The sequence below is a fragment of the Haliotis rubra genome, unplaced genomic scaffold, assembly GCF_003918875.1.
Source record: "Haliotis rubra isolate DU_JTF1 unplaced genomic scaffold, ASM391887v1 Scf7, whole genome shotgun sequence".
Taxonomy (NCBI): Eukaryota; Metazoa; Mollusca; class Gastropoda; order Lepetellida; family Haliotidae; genus Haliotis; species Haliotis rubra.
Window position 1 is genome coordinate 1,609,121 of NW_025767412.1, and position 15,990 is coordinate 1,625,110.

The 15,990-nt window shown below is 38.2% G+C and overlaps 2 long non-coding RNA genes across 3 annotated transcripts; one reads left to right on the forward strand and one right to left on the reverse strand.

Moving 5' to 3' along the window:
- The first annotated feature begins 3,366 nt into the window (after positions 1-3,366).
- Positions 3,367-4,906, forward strand: LOC124258675. 2 transcript variants are annotated; one of them, XR_006893644.1, is made up of 3 exons: positions 3,367-3,521; positions 4,541-4,665; positions 4,813-4,906. It is a non-coding gene; the product is annotated as an uncharacterized LOC124258675 (long non-coding RNA). The 2 variants fall into 2 exon arrangements; XR_006893645.1 differs by lacking the exon at positions 3,367-3,521 and adding an exon at positions 3,624-3,702.
- A 3,744-nt stretch (positions 4,907-8,650) lies between these two features.
- Positions 8,651-11,364, reverse strand: LOC124258694. The gene is made up of 3 exons (XR_006893653.1): positions 11,114-11,364; positions 10,013-10,148; positions 8,651-8,761 (listed from the first exon to the last, which is right to left on the reverse strand). It is a non-coding gene; the product is annotated as an uncharacterized LOC124258694 (long non-coding RNA).
- Between the last annotated feature and the right edge of the window lie 4,626 nt (positions 11,365-15,990).

A 15,990-nucleotide genomic window follows, 5' to 3' on the forward strand; every position in this document is an offset into this window, starting at 1 on the left:
CATGCTCTGGATGGACTATGGCCCACGGGAAATATCCATTTATTATACAACGTCCTTGTGTAACCTTGCTTATAATTGAGCATAATCATCCTTAGGAGAATTAAACCTTTCTTTCCTGCTGCTCACTTTGAGCTCGTAATTATGTCTCCTTCTCCACCTGCTTTCGCCTTTGGTAAAACCACAAGGAAACCTTACCTTATCTAAATAAAAGAAATCGGTAAGAAATTAATTACAATGCCATGAAGAATAAAATCTGATAAGACGTAATTGTAATATCTTCAAATTTGTATTTACAGATGGATTCAACGACATTGTTGTCTGCGGAACTTTCATTCGATTTGTATCAACTGGATTATCAAATAACTCTTCAGTTTCTACAGCCGCATCAAGGGCCATTTTGACAGCTCTGCAAAATATATGTAAACATTCCAAACACAATGAATTCATTATCTTTTCAGACACTTAATCTCCAGTCTTCTGGCAATCGATAATAATTTGTGTCAACATCTAGTTTTACTCGACATCATTTATGGCCCATCCCCGCATCGTTTTTTGTTGATTGTCCAGTCCTGTTGGTATCATAGGCATCTCAAGGGCTGCTTCTGTCGCAAAAACAGCCCTCGACAAATCTGTGACGCCACTTCTCATCCCATACAGTTATTTTAAACCTGTCAATAGATGTTAGATACAGTATCTAATGCAAAGAGTTTAAGCACACCAAGTGGGTGTAAACAACTTACTTGAAATTAAACCAAGCACTGGTTACCAACCTTGGTTGTCAGTCTATATATGAAGACGTCCTCATGCGACCGGCCACTTATATTGGCCATGCGAGATATGATCCAAGGTGATGATCCTCCGTTTTGAATCCCTTGTAATGAATGATTCACGGCCAAACATGCCCTGCTTGACTACACTGATTTTTCCATCACATTGGGATAAATGTTATATTGTCAAAATAATAAAAACAAAAAGTTTAATATCGTTCATTCTCATGTTTAATCATCACAAATCATAAATTTTGATGAACAAAGTGAAGGTGCGCAAGTCCCATTATATTCAAACTATTTTCTATATTTACCATCGTTTCATTCGTAGAATATTTGTGCTTTCAATGTTTGGCTAAATTTCCGAATAACCACCAACACCTGAAGGGTGTAAATCCAGGTGTGGTCCATGCAGGTAGCAAACACACTGTACGTCCCCTGCTCCCTAACATGTAGATCTACCTTCAGTTGCTGGCAATCTGCAGCCCGTTTCTATGTTGTGATACATTTTATGATAACATGCTGGATTTTAACCAATTCGGTGACTTTACTATCTTTTAACGAAAGGTGTTTATGGTACATATACTTTTTACACCCAATGTAATCTGTATCGAGTACCCGTGAAGGTCCGGGTTAGAATATTGATCTTCAGTAACCCATGCTTGTCGTAAGAGGCAACTAACGGGATCGGGTGGTGAGGCTCGCTGACTTGGTTGACACATGTGATCGGTTCCCAATTGCGTAGATCGAGGCACATGCTGTTGATCACTGGATTGTCTGGTCCAGACTCGATTATTTACAGACCGCCGCCATATAGCTGCAATATTGCTGAGTGAGGCGTAAAACTAAACTCACTCACTCACTGTATCGAGACTGACCGTTCGTTAATCTTTCGCTCTGATGGGATTAGTGGCCGACAGCTGGTATGTTCGGACGCCCTAATGTATTAACCAGATGACATTATTTTTGACAATGTCAATGAAACTAATAGAAAGTATAAAACGTATTAGTCCAGAACCAGTTGTTGTAAAGATAATGGGGCATATATCGAAAAATATATAATCTGGCGTGATTTAGGGGGTGGCAGATGGTTGTGGGCACAGGGAACAGAGAATGTAGCTCGCCAAGATTTTTTGAATGTCTTAACCTGTACTTTATTGCTGTACCCGAGCAATGAGGGGTGCCCGATATGATGAGGTGGCGTGTCAACAGCAGTTTTAATTATACAATGTATATGCCTCATTTCACACTATTCCACTGACCTGTGTCATTACAACGAAGCTTGTCAGAAATTAACTAATGCCATGCACTAATACTTCCTATAGTCTTACATACAAGAGATATCAGTTTGTAGTTAAAGTTCGATTGTAATAAAGGACGAATTGGGAGCCCATAAGACAACGGGCAAGTGTGACTTCACATGCTGTGGCTACCAACAATGTGTCAGTATGTTGAAGGGTACTATTGGAAATATCAAATCTTTGGATCAGTAGTGTGTAATAATGCCTTATTTGTCAACTATTCATTCAGTCTCTCAATGGCCTTTTTGAGGGAGTTTGTCCAGCTCCTCTTCAGCAGCCCCTGTCCAAGATCCTGTGATGTCTCGGACGTTTAAAATGTAAGATCTTGGTTCATTCATGGCCTACAACGGTTCATGCACGATGAGAACGGTCCTGGTAGTTCGCATCGTTTACGACAGTTTCGTTTGTTTGAAATGCGCTTGTGTTGTTGAACATGCCATTTTACGAAAGGTCGCTTGCCGATCGTGAATTCATACGAACGTCAGCAGTGTTATGCAAGTTTTGTATTGATAATGGAATGAAACAACACTCGATCGATCTATCCAGCTGCTCCTAGCTTCAATTATAATGCACCATTCGTATTTTTCCAAACCGATAGTGGGAAAAAGTAGAAGTAGTTTTTGCTTTGGGACTGGAACGGATACTAGTCTAAATCAATTGGCACCAATTACACCATACTCGACGAGGGGTAACCTATGGCCTCATAATGGCGTAACATCTCAACACCTGTATTGTTCCAATTTCAATATGAGAAAAATGAGTGCATATTTTCAAACAATGAAAGTAACTCATTAAAAAAATCCAATTTCTCTCACATGTGAAAAATATAATATATTCCAATACATTTCCACTTTGAAATCTTACCCACGGCGGTGATGTCATATTCTGTTTGTTGTTTTTCTTTTCAGCTCACTGTTGTTTATTCTCGCTCATTTAATTTTTATCCAATACCCGTTTCACTAAAAATATGGAAAGAGGGTGGGTGGGTGAGGGGTTACCTTTTTCCAGCTGTATATATTGACACAAAGATGCTGAAAATATTGATGAGAAGGAGATCAGTTTAAATCTCTGGGCGTGGTTAGGGTACCACCTGTAATCAAAACATTGATTAGGAGGATGATAAAGCCAAGCGTATCAATGGTCATAAAAAAGTAATGTCCAATGGCGATCACCCACAACCATATCGAAAAGAGTATATAAGATATTGTTTCCTTCAAAGTTTAGAGTATTCACCCTAAGAAATATCAACAGCTATGAGATACATCTTGTTGGTTGTGGTTGTCCTTGTGGTGCTGGTGAACCAGGCCGTTGGTCAAACCTGTCCTCCCTGTTCTCAGACCACATGTGAGAAGCCTAAGGGGTGCGGAAGACGAAACTTCGTGAAAGATGCATGTGGATGCTGCGATGTTTGTGGAACTAGATTCGGACACCCTTGCTCTGGAATGACACCAAAGTAAGTCCTTCACATATGTAACAAGAAATGGTTTAGGTACCTATCTATCCTTTATCATGAACAGGTGTTAATGTGTCACTCTCAAACAATGATTGTGTGGCACTGAAAACACCATCGAGTGCACCCATCAAAAGTTCATGCAAAGAAGTGCGTATGTACCTCAATAATCATGGGAAATGTGGTACGATTCTAAAAAGGAATTGCATTGAATATTTTGACACATTTGCTCAAATTTAGACAAATCCTCAACATACCTCCCAGAAATCTGTTTAGAAACTTTACTAAGGCCTTGCATATTGTTACGCTGAATAACAAACTTTTGGCCATGTGTTGTATGATGCCATTTGAAAACGTCGTGGAAAGAGCAAACTGCGTTATACCTCTGGGTCCGATTCACCCCGGTCAAATTCACCCGGGCCTAAGTATAAAATACTAGTATTACGATATAAAAGAGGACCTCCGTATTGTAATGACTTAACTGAGGATAACTTTGCTGAACTTCGCTGCATAGTAAACATCATATTTTTTCATAAGAACGCAAACTCTACCTGCAGATATTCTACTGTTATTATCTTAAGTTTCATATAATGTGGTTTGCGTTTAACATTTTTAAATGTAATGAACTGTTTCATGATTCCGGGAGATCACAGTACACCATCATCTTTCAACTCTTTTTTGTTCAAATAATCACAAGCGATATGTTTATCGTCATGTCCGAGCTGTGGTTTTGTTTGAGACACCAATTTACATAGGAACGTATGTGGCTTTTCGCTATTGTCACTCGAGCGAATTGCACATTTAATCAAGACAAATAATTATATGTCCCTTGAACAGGTGAGCAAGGAAGGGAATCGTCGATATATATTCTCAAACATACAATTGTTTCCCTTTGGGTCACATTTGAACTAATATATACACGTACATAAATATGTTAGGCATTAATGTGACATTAACAACTGGTTCAATTAATCCGTTCATTATAGTAATGTCATTTAATCTCATCAATATCTTTGTAACAGGTGTGTGAGGAACCTGTGGTGCATAAGGATACAGGGTGATACTGCCGAGGCCAGGAGAAGTATAGTCTTGCCCGATACCTTCCAGGGTGTTTGTGGAAGAATAAGAGTTTGATCTGTATAACTGAGTAAGTGGATGTAACATTCGGTATCTCTAATTGTGTCAAACAATATCAAGATACACACTATTCTCTTGCATTTTTGTAAACTTAATACATACTATTATCTTGCTTTTTTGTAGACTAAATGCTTATATCTATTTGATTTGTTTCCAGGTTGGATCCAGATCTTAGACCACATTTCAGCTCACCACCTGAACACCCCACTTCTGTATTATAATGCAATGAAAATAAAATATTGGTGAGTTCATCTGTCTGGTCTTTGTTTCTGTCATCTGTGTTTAGTGGAGGCCAGACTCACAAGAGACCGTCTTTCTTCCTTATATGAGTACATAAACAGAAGGGAATGGTTGAAAGTTGCTGATTGATATCGGATCATCGAAATACCAGAAGCTTAAATTGAACTCCTGAGCCATAAGGTCCTGATGTTCTTCTCATACAGCGATCGGATAATCATATTCAGCAGTTCAGCAGTAACAAAAAAGTTCATTCTATTATAAATTATAAAATAAACGAGGAAGTGTTTGGGGGTAAGGGCGTTGTTTATCGTGCACTAAAACACTGCAGAGAGAAAACACACAAAAACACACAGTTAATTCTCCCTACAGTGTTTCATTGTACGATAAACAACAGTACCAATCATATATTTCTTAAAAGAAACACATCTGGATTAAAAATGTGTTGTTAACGGTTTTCGAGGTCATAAAACGCGGGTAAAACCTTTTGTCCGCATGACGGCCTCCAGATTGCCCTTCATCCACCCTGACGTCGGATCAGCTCTGAAGGTGCAACTGCAGCCATTTCTGATACAAAGAAGCATCCAACTCATACAGATTCTGTTAGAAGGCTCTTGTGTCTGTAGGTTCCAGGGAATTCCAATTGGACTCATGGCGGAATATGATTGTTTGTTTATGTTTGGGGCTGTGTATTGTAATTGAGTTTGAATATGTTTTAATAGACGGTAATAATTATGATAGTGAGGTTCCCTAACAGTTGTGGAGGAGAAATCATATATAATTGTATTTTTCGAGTTTTAATAAATGTTTCATTAGCCTTTCCATCACGTCTGTTGTGTTTAAATTGATACCGTCTGATTTTATGGATTGACCAATCAAATTTGAGCATTTCACGTAGCCATGGTAAAATTTAAAATGAATACCTTCTGTCATCGCTATATGGCTGTAATATTGAAAATTGAATTCACTCACTCACACGTTTATATCATTTAACTATATATATCATGAATTTATAACTTGTTTTAGCCACAGTATGGCTGATATATTGCGATGTGAATATATATCCAAACACACTCCACTCACTCACTCAAGGCTGCGATGGACTCAATCCAATCATTCTGACAATTACAATCATGATCAGGGTGTCCCACAAGGCAGTATTATGTTTAATGATAAACGGTTGCTCTATGTTTTAAATGAACCAATCGATCAATTACTGTTTGTGGAAGATATGAATGTTACTTGTCGTATCCCAAACATAAACTCTGCTGAAAGGCAACGGCAATTATGTGTAAATAATTCAAAATATATGATTCAAATTTTCAAAATTAAAATCTAATTGTGTCCTATTTTGCCGAAAATATAAAACGCCTAAAGACCCAGAATTAATTTTAGATGGCACGACTATTAAATAGGTAAAGGAAACCAAGGTCTTGGGCAGTATTTTCGATCATCATTTGACCCTTCAACCACACATTAATATTTACAAAACACATGCCTGAAGCCACTGGATATATTAAAACCACATGCCTGAAGCCACTGGATATATTAAAACCACATGCCTGAAGCCACTGGATATATTACAAACACATGCCTGAAGCCACTGGATATATTAAAAACAAATGCCTGAAGCCACTGGATATATTACAAACACATGCCTGAAGCCACTGGATATATTACAAACACATGCCTGAAGCCACTGGATATATTACAAACACATGCCTGAAGCCACTGGATATATTAAAAACAAATGCCTGTAGCCGCTGTAGCCGGTGGATACATCAAAAGTTTTGAGTTCAAAGTGGAGAAGGGACCAGAAAATCCTCCTCCAACTATATATAGAGCACCAATCCGTTTTCACACTCGTTTCCACACGAAAAACTCATCATTTATTCCACCACTTGGAATAAGAATACAATCACATATTTCTGCAACATCAATCTTGAATATATAGTTCCAACTCAGCTTGTCTCTTCTCCACTATGGCAGTTAGTAAAACCAGAGGTGGCCCTCTCACTAGCTAAACTAAAGAAGTCTGATCAAACCGACTAATTTACCAACAATAATACAATGAATTAAGGAACACTTGTGATACTCACAAATCCACCTTCACGGATGGAACCAAAGATGTTGGCACAGTTGCCATTGGGTCTGGAACAATATATTCAAAATTACCTGGCCCCGATTTCTCGAAACAAACTTAAGTTCTTACTCAAATTTCAAACTGAGTTTGACAATTTGAAACAGCTGAATTTTGAACTCAGCTGCATTTTTTAATAAAAAGCCCAAAATACTTAAGTATTCTATTCACCAAACTCAAGTTGTCTACTTTGTTTGAGTTTAATATCGATTCAGTTCATTCTGGGAAATGCATTTTCTCAAATTTGAGTAAAAATTTGAACTTAAGTCAAAACTCAGACTTAAGTTTGTTTCAAGAAATCGGGGCCTGATGACAGCTAAATTTTCAACCCCGGGCAAATGTCATACTAATGGCTCTGAAATATGTAATTGGTTAAAGCGTTCCCTCGCAACCTGGAACACCCTGGATCGATTTCCCATGTGGGTACATTGTGTTGAGCCCAATCCTTTGGTCATCCGCCGTGATGTTGCTGGAATCTTGCTAAAAGCGGCGTAAAACATACTCATGCATTTAAATAACCAGTCTAAATGTAACCGAGAAACTCTGTCTCGTGTCTTCAGGATATTAAAACATGTTTTCTAAACATCCACTTTTAATTTGAATCATTGAACTATTTCATGTTCTTCCTACTGGCCAATACGTATCGTCGTGTCTTGGTTGGAATCTCTAGTAACACAATGGCTGATGCTGCAGCCAAAACAGCACTCAACAAATCTCTGATACCACTTCATATCCCATACAGTGATTAGAAACCTGTCATTAGATTTTAAATCCGGGATCTAATGCAAAAGAAATGGGACACCCACGTTGGTGTCAATTACCAATGACATACAACCAACTATTGGTTATGTCTACTTGTGCTGTCAGTCAAAATTTGAGGAGGTCATAATCCGATGTCGTATTGGCCATTCAAGATATACACATTAACATTTGCTTATCCTCCATTGATATGGATTATACAAATCGATAATCGTTAACTAAAATCGATCGATTATCGATATATATCGGAGACGTATCTTTGAGCAAAAACGTCTGAAATAAATTATATATATTTCACAACACCCGGTGAGTGTTTTGCATGAATTATTAACAAACAGCTTCCTAAACATAATTTAGAATCAATCAAATTTAGAGGTATGGTGTAAATCCAGCTCAAGTCCATGTAGGTAGCAAAAGTACTGAAAGTCCCTATAGTCTCTCGTGTCGTGATCCTCAGTTGTTAGCGATCTTGTAGCCCGTTTACATCCTGTCGTTTAGAAAATATCATTCTGTGGTTACTTGCTAGTTTTAAGTCTAAATCTGTGTGATCCAGCTATTTTACTGCCATTTGTTGACAGGTTTTTATATCGTTGACAGTTGTTTTTATCAATAAATAGCTTCCATTGTCACGATATGGCTAAAATACTGCTGATGTGACTTTAAAAAGTTTTAAATCACAGCTCACACGATCTTCACCACTTTTGTATACCCTTTAATTATGTATCAGCAGATATTGAAGACTGATTTCTGTCTGGCGTCGTCGTTTCATGTAAGCCAACAGTCCAACGTGAGAAACTGTATTGGTAAATACATGTAAAAATGGATCCATGAAAAATAGAAAGAAAGACAAAATTCAATCTTGAGAGATTCAGAATGAGTTTACTGAATAAGTTGGTCCAATACATATGACAAAGTATGTTGTTTACTTTGTAGGATGAGTCTTTCATATTGTTCAAGGCCTGGGTTCAACCTGGAAACAATGCAAAAAAGTACGTTACACATTTTCTCACCTTCATACAGTTTCGGTTTTCATGCCGTAAGCGGAGACTAAAGGCATTACATGGGGTGGTCAGGCTCGCTGACGTCGTCGAAGCAGGTCATCATATCCCGACTGCGTACATCGATGGACATGTCAATCACCGAGCTCTTTGGTTCAGACTAGATCATGTACATATCGCCGTCATAGAGCTGGCATATTGCTGAGTGCGATGTTATTACAACCCAAATCAATTTCATCCTCACAGCAGTTAAAAATCTATAACTTCCGTACTAAACGTAATTCGAAATTAACATATCTATCTTGTTTCAATAAAATAAGATGGCCCTCGATGCTGACAAGGAATTGTATGTTTAAGATGTTGCCGTCCAATTGTTTGAGTACTTCTGTGATGCGTGTTAAGCAACAAATAAATTCTTACCCATTTAAGCAAATTCTGAGTGGCGGGCACTAATGTTTTGCAGAAGTCACTTTCATGAAGAAGTCATATAAATTTCTTAACTTTTACCTTTGACGCACGGGGGCTTGTAACGCTAAAAACTGCCATCAAGGTATATACTGTCACTGACGGGGTCTTAGTACTATATAAAAGGAAAAGGATGTAACGAGGTCAACACACCAAGTTCGTTTCAGGGCGAATTCAACAATGCTCACTGTATTTATGCCATTTCAAGTTGCACACTTTTCAAGTCAATAGATTTACCTACAACATGAGACATACAGCACAAAAATCGAAGCAGTACTTTGGGAGCTAGGGCTTCGGAAGCTCGAAAAAATCCCTGCTTAGAATTTGTAGCGGTAACTCACCCATTTTCTTGTTTATTTCACGGTATAAACAAACGACATTCACCAAAACATGTTGAACTCATTATGACAGTAAGATGTAAGTGTCTCCGAAAGAATGGCGACTAGCGCGCTGACAGGCGCCATCAGTTCAACATGTTTTGGTTCATGTCGTTTGTGTGAAACGAACTTGGTGTGTTGACCTCCTTATATCCCTTTCCTTTTATATAGTACTAAGACCCCGTCAGTGACAGTATATACCTTGATGGCAGTTTTTACAAGCCCCTGTGCTTTGACGAAGGAATCTTAGCGGCGGATAATCGAGATTGATTATTCCCCGTGCTTGTGGTTTCATTTGAGGAAAGTATGAATGATAATATTACTTTGATATTGTTGAAAAAAAGTTAGAGAAATGGAAACATAGATGATTTGAGGACTTACTTTAACATCAGGTCAAAACTGTCTGGGGAGTCTAATTCTTCCACATACGCCGGTGAATCGATCATGCCAGACTAAATTTTTCTTGGCCTCGGCGGAATTCCCATCTATCTTGATACACCACATATTCCTTGCGCACCTGTTTAAAAGAAAATTATATGTACAATTTCAAATGTACGAAATCGTGTAATTTCATAATAATTTTATGAACGATATTCGATCAAAATGTACCACAGACGCCTTTCACTCTATGACTACTTTTAGTTAAGGGTTAGACAACTAAGGCATGATATTCTAGCCTTATTGCGAAAATACAGTTCGATATTCATTCATGAACAGAAGCTTATATTTTACTAGGAGTGAGTGAGTGACTTTAGTTTTACGCTACACTCAGCAATCTTCCAGCTATATGGCGGTGGCCTGTAAATAATCGAGTCTGGACCAGACAGTCCCTGATCAACGGCAGAAGTATCTATCAACGCAATGGGATACGATGACATTTGTCAACCAAGTCAGTGAGCCTGACCACCCCAGACCACCCGATCCCGTTAGTCGACTCTTACGACAAGCAATGCGTTACTGAAGATCAATTCTAACCCGGATCTTCACGGGTTTATGATTATGGAAAAAATTGTTTTGTTTGTTATATTTATGCTGATTGTATTTTGTTGTTCTTATGTTGGCCACCTGGATTCTGTTAGCTTTTTCAGGTGTAATACTGTTAATGGTAATCCTGGACCCTACAGCGAGTCCAACCAACCATGACTGGGAGGCACATAGTCTCCAATATGGCGATCCGCCTTCAGTTGCTGCCGACATAAAGCCGGTATTTATATTGTATTGTTGTCTATAGTAACATCTTATTATGGTTACATACTAGTTTTAAGAATTAGTCTGTTATTGGTTCGTTATTATACGTACTGCCCTTTGTTGACAGATATTATGTAGTCTATGTTTTTAATAATTCATAGCTTAAACAGTCACGAAATACAAATAATACATATAATATATATATACCAGAAAGGCAATGTTAACAGGTGATAATTAATATTCTTTACTTGATATTTTTTTCCTGTACTTCAGTAAATCATATAAAGAACTTACCTTGGTTTCAATCCAGAGCAAGGTTGTCCGAATTTAGTGGGACATACATCACAACACCCGCAAAGGTCTTTAACATAGTGCCTTTTTCGGCATCCCGTTGGCTTTGCACAGTTCCGAGATTTGCATGGAGCGCATCGTAGGCCCTCGGTTTGATCAACCAATACCATGAAGACAACCACGGCTAGAATGATGTATCTCATGGTTAATTGCGGTTCTTTACGAATTTACTTTAACAAATACCCGAGGACACAACAACAGAGAGGTTCTCGTTTTCTCTTTGATATGTGAACGTGTACATTTTCTTATATTTATTTAGGATCAGCGACGGACAGTGTTACAGGCCCCCAACCATTGGATGCAATGTCATTTTGCCTTGTAGTGATACCTTCTACCACGCCCACTGTTATTGTTGTGACTATAAGCGAATTGATACGGCAACGAGCGATCGAAATGGCACAGCTGCGTGCCTCGCTGGTTGTTTTGGAGTGCAGACAATGAGCCTGTGGCAAGACCTGGGAATACTAATGCACGCATACTATTTTTACTGCTTTTCAGAATCTATTTGGTTTCCCTTCTTAACAAAATTGAAAGGTCAAGCTATTGGTAACACTAGTTCTTAAAAGTTGTAAAATCTTCGTATTTGTTTGAACTTTATGCAACTGAATGTTTAAACACTTTCTTACATCAAGCCGTTGAAATGTCATTATTACGTTCTTTAACATCCGATACTTTCTGTTACAAATGGCACATTTGTTCAAATTGTCAATATGGAAATTCACCTGCCACTTAATGTCAATGATTTGCACCTGCAAGTCGCTCTCTCCATGGAAAGTGGAGGACAATACACATGCATTGATGCTATTTCACTGTCGTTCACTGTTCAGGTACCTGTTTGAAATCGCAGCTTAAAATGAGACGTTTTTGACACTTGCTAAAAGGGGTCAGACTATAGGCCTTTTGGATTCTGGTTAAACTCTGCGGCAGGTTGCTATGCGCTTTAATGTGAGTCAGAGTGCTATTGGTATACTGTGGCAGAGATTTGAAGCAAATGGGACCGTGAAATATGCACGTCGACCAGGTCACAACAGTCCCAGATGATATGCACATGCTTAACACTGCGTAACATAACAGATTCCTTTAGGCAGCAGCTCTTCAGACAGAACAGTGTAAGGCTATCCAGGATCGCCGTTCGTCGACGTTTAAGGGTAGCCGGTCTCGGCTGTAGGCGACGGTAATCTTACATGACAGCATTATCGGGACGAGATTCTGGCCCCTATAGCAGTAGCAATCCTATAAGCTATGCATGGTTTTTATGGTCGACCCTCTTTACTGCAAGACGACAACACTTGGCTTCATAGGACCAGGATTGTCACGGAATTCCTTAGGCTGCAGGGTGTAGAGCGGATGGAGTGGCTACCAGACCTCAACCCTATTGAGCATTCCTGGGAGGAACTCGGTCGCCGTGTCTACACATGTCACCAAGCACCAGTGGATCTCCCATGACTCCGCAGAGCTCTAGTAGAGGAAATGAATGTGATTCCTCAAGCTTTAACTTATGAACTTGATAAGGAGTATGTGAACAAGGTGCACATGTGTCTTGGACGCGCGAGGGCTGTACACAAGATATTGAATGACCGAGTGCTTCATGTTTGCCATTTCCACTTTGGAGGTTGTTCTGGACAACTGATGTTTGCTAATGCTGTTTGAACTTTTGTCTGTATGTCACGATGTGCCAAGTTTGTCAACACATTAAATATTATCATGACACTCTTAGTTCTATTATTTGTGAAAAACGTTTCTTTACGTGTGCTATATTTCATTTGACCCTTTATTAATGACGCCTAGTATACATATATAAACAAGTGATTTATGCAGGTGTGTAAGCAATAATTACTCCTTTATCTGCACAAACTCCAATATCTGCACAAGATCTCCCGCCTTTCAACGGCTCTTCAGGTGTACAATGAAAACTGAGTGGCGCCATAGGTGACGCATAACGGTAGTATCTGTGTAGTCATCATGAGTGAGTGAGTGAGTGAGTTTAGAATTACGCCGCACTCAGCAATATTCCAGCTATATGGCGGCGGTCTGTGAATATTCGAGTCTGGACCAGACAATCCAGTGATCAACAACATGAGCATCGATCTACGCAATTAGGAACCGATGACATGTGTCAACCAAGTCAGCGAGCCTGACCACCAGATCCCGTTAGTCATCTCTTACGACAAGCATGGGTTACTGAAGATCAATTCTAACCCGGATCTTCACAGGTCTCGTCATCATGCGTGTGGCGTTACAGTTAGTGACAATATATACAATATATATATAATATAAGCAACTGAAATTATTCGAGAGTTTGATATTATATATTGTGTGTTCTAATATAATAATAATGACGTCAACTATATAGTAGGTATATAAACTCATATGGAATTTAAATCCTTACGGCCCGTAGTAAGGTGATCTATCTTCAATGGTTGGTGACATGTTGCCCGTTTCTAAAAGGTATCGCTTCAAAATAGACAGTTTTTAAATATTCTATTAGTTTGAATAAACCAATCTGTAATATATTGATAGATGTTATTCTGTCCGTCGATGACAGTTTTCATAAATATTGTACCATTACTACTAGTAAAAGGGGACGATGCATCTTTAAGCATTTTAAGAATAAAAGAACATTGTTTTACGCCGCATCAGCAATCGTCCAGCTATTTGGGCGAGATATGTATTTTTATACAATATGTTAGACTATGAAAGTGAGGTTGAAAATCACAAAATTCAGTCAAATATCACATTTAAAAGTAAAAAATATCTTAAAATCAAATGTTTCGAAACTGTTCTGAAAAGCTTTGATATGTTAGGAACATTATCATAAAATTGGTGTCTGGTATGTTCAAAATTCACACATTTAAGTAAAATATGATTAAAACTTATTCGTCTGTGGCACGGGATGCACTGATGTGGATCTTCTCCTTTCAATGAATATGAACGTGTATATTAGCTGTGTCCTATACATGTACATCCCCGTATTAACACTCCATCTTGCCGGGTAAGTCCTGTTAAATGATTCTGACCTATGTTTGGTTTAATGGAACAAAGCTTATTTGTCACTTGGGTGATTCCAACATTGCTGCCTCTGAAGTCTGAACAGATACATATTGTCGGATTGCATGTTTAAGGACAGTAACGGGGACTGGAATGGAAACTGACTTGTTAAGTGCAGTCTTAGCTGCAGCGTCAGTTATGGTGTTACCTCTTATGCCCAGCCATATGTCTTGATGATGATTTAATATTTCAGCTAAGAAAGGATGCTTACGTCTACGGCTTCCTAACGATTTAATGGGGGCTGTATTAAGGAAGAGCTTTGGGTCTTTAATATGTATTTTCCGTTTGTTACAAAAACGTACACAACATGATTTAGCTTTGGAAAACTGCAATTGTCTTTCAATGCCATTCATGTTGGAACCACGACATGTCGTGTTACAATCATCTGCATAAAGAGAGCCATTAATGATGTCATGTAAAACTGTTGCCAAACTACTTATTGTGATACCGGAAATACCTCCTTGCGGAACACCCATTTATCCAACTCTAACCATATAACTGTCAATCTTCTGAAAAACATACAATAAAATCGCATGAAGATCTTTCAAGATCCAAGCAGGATCATACGCTTTTTCTAAATAAAAGAAAATAGAAACTACATGCTACTTTATTTTATAAAACCATGGCGAATAAAAGAATCTAATCTTGCGATATGATCAATGGTACTCCTCTTGTGTCTAAAACCACACTGGATATCTGTGGTAAGGTGATTCGATTCTAGGTAGAATACGAGTCGAGCATTTATCACACGTTCCAGGGTGATAATTAGTAGGATTTTTTATTGGTTTGGCACAGGAATAATCATTGCTTCATTCGAGGAAAGGGAATTGCATTCCATTCAACAGTCAAATATCAGTGAAGCACATTTTGCTTGAATGTGTTCATTTTGCTCTTATCAGACCGTGTTTGTATGGAAATGTTCATACCTTATCTGAACGTTTGACTATAGTTTCTTACCACTTAGTTTTAGCATATTTAAAAGAGCTTTTTCGGCGATACATTATTATGGCTGGATGAAGGGAAGTAACTCTGAGCATGTTTCCTGCATTAGAAGTTAAGCGCTTTAGTTTCGTATTTGCTGTTTTGGCTCCACTTGTGCCAACACGATAAGTTTGAACTTACCGAACGAAGTAATACCTGTGACATGAGATATTGTAAAAGTTTATATATTGGGAAGTATTTTGTAGCATCATTATTTCCATCCATATATATTATTGAACCACGTGCATGCAGTGGCAATAATGTCATTCCAAAATACGTGGGCTCACATTTTAGAAACTCATCATTTTATTTGTACTTTCTTTAATCATAAATAGTATTCTGAATAACTAGTGTCTTTGAAAATGTCGGCCCATTTATTATGGTCCAGTGTAACAAAGAACAGAAAATGGGCCCACATTTTAGAAACTTGCTTTTTTATCATGGTATTCTGTGAATGCCCTTTTGTTTTTATAATATAACGGAAACTGCATGAAATTCAACTAAAACAACTTTAATTTCCCCACAATGACCAAGAATGTATTTGCACTTGTTGATTTCCTTAGACACATCATCAGGTTGATTTTATTAAGTGTATCCATATGCAGGCTTATCACTTAAATCATGCTGAGGGAAATGAAACTATAATTTGTTCCTCATCAAGAACACGTCGTATCAAGTACACACTTCATCAGGTTCAGTTTATTAAGTGTGTCTGTATGCAAGTTTATCATTTGTATCATGTTGTGGGAAATGGAATTGTATGCCACTCAGAAGGAATGGTAAAATCACAA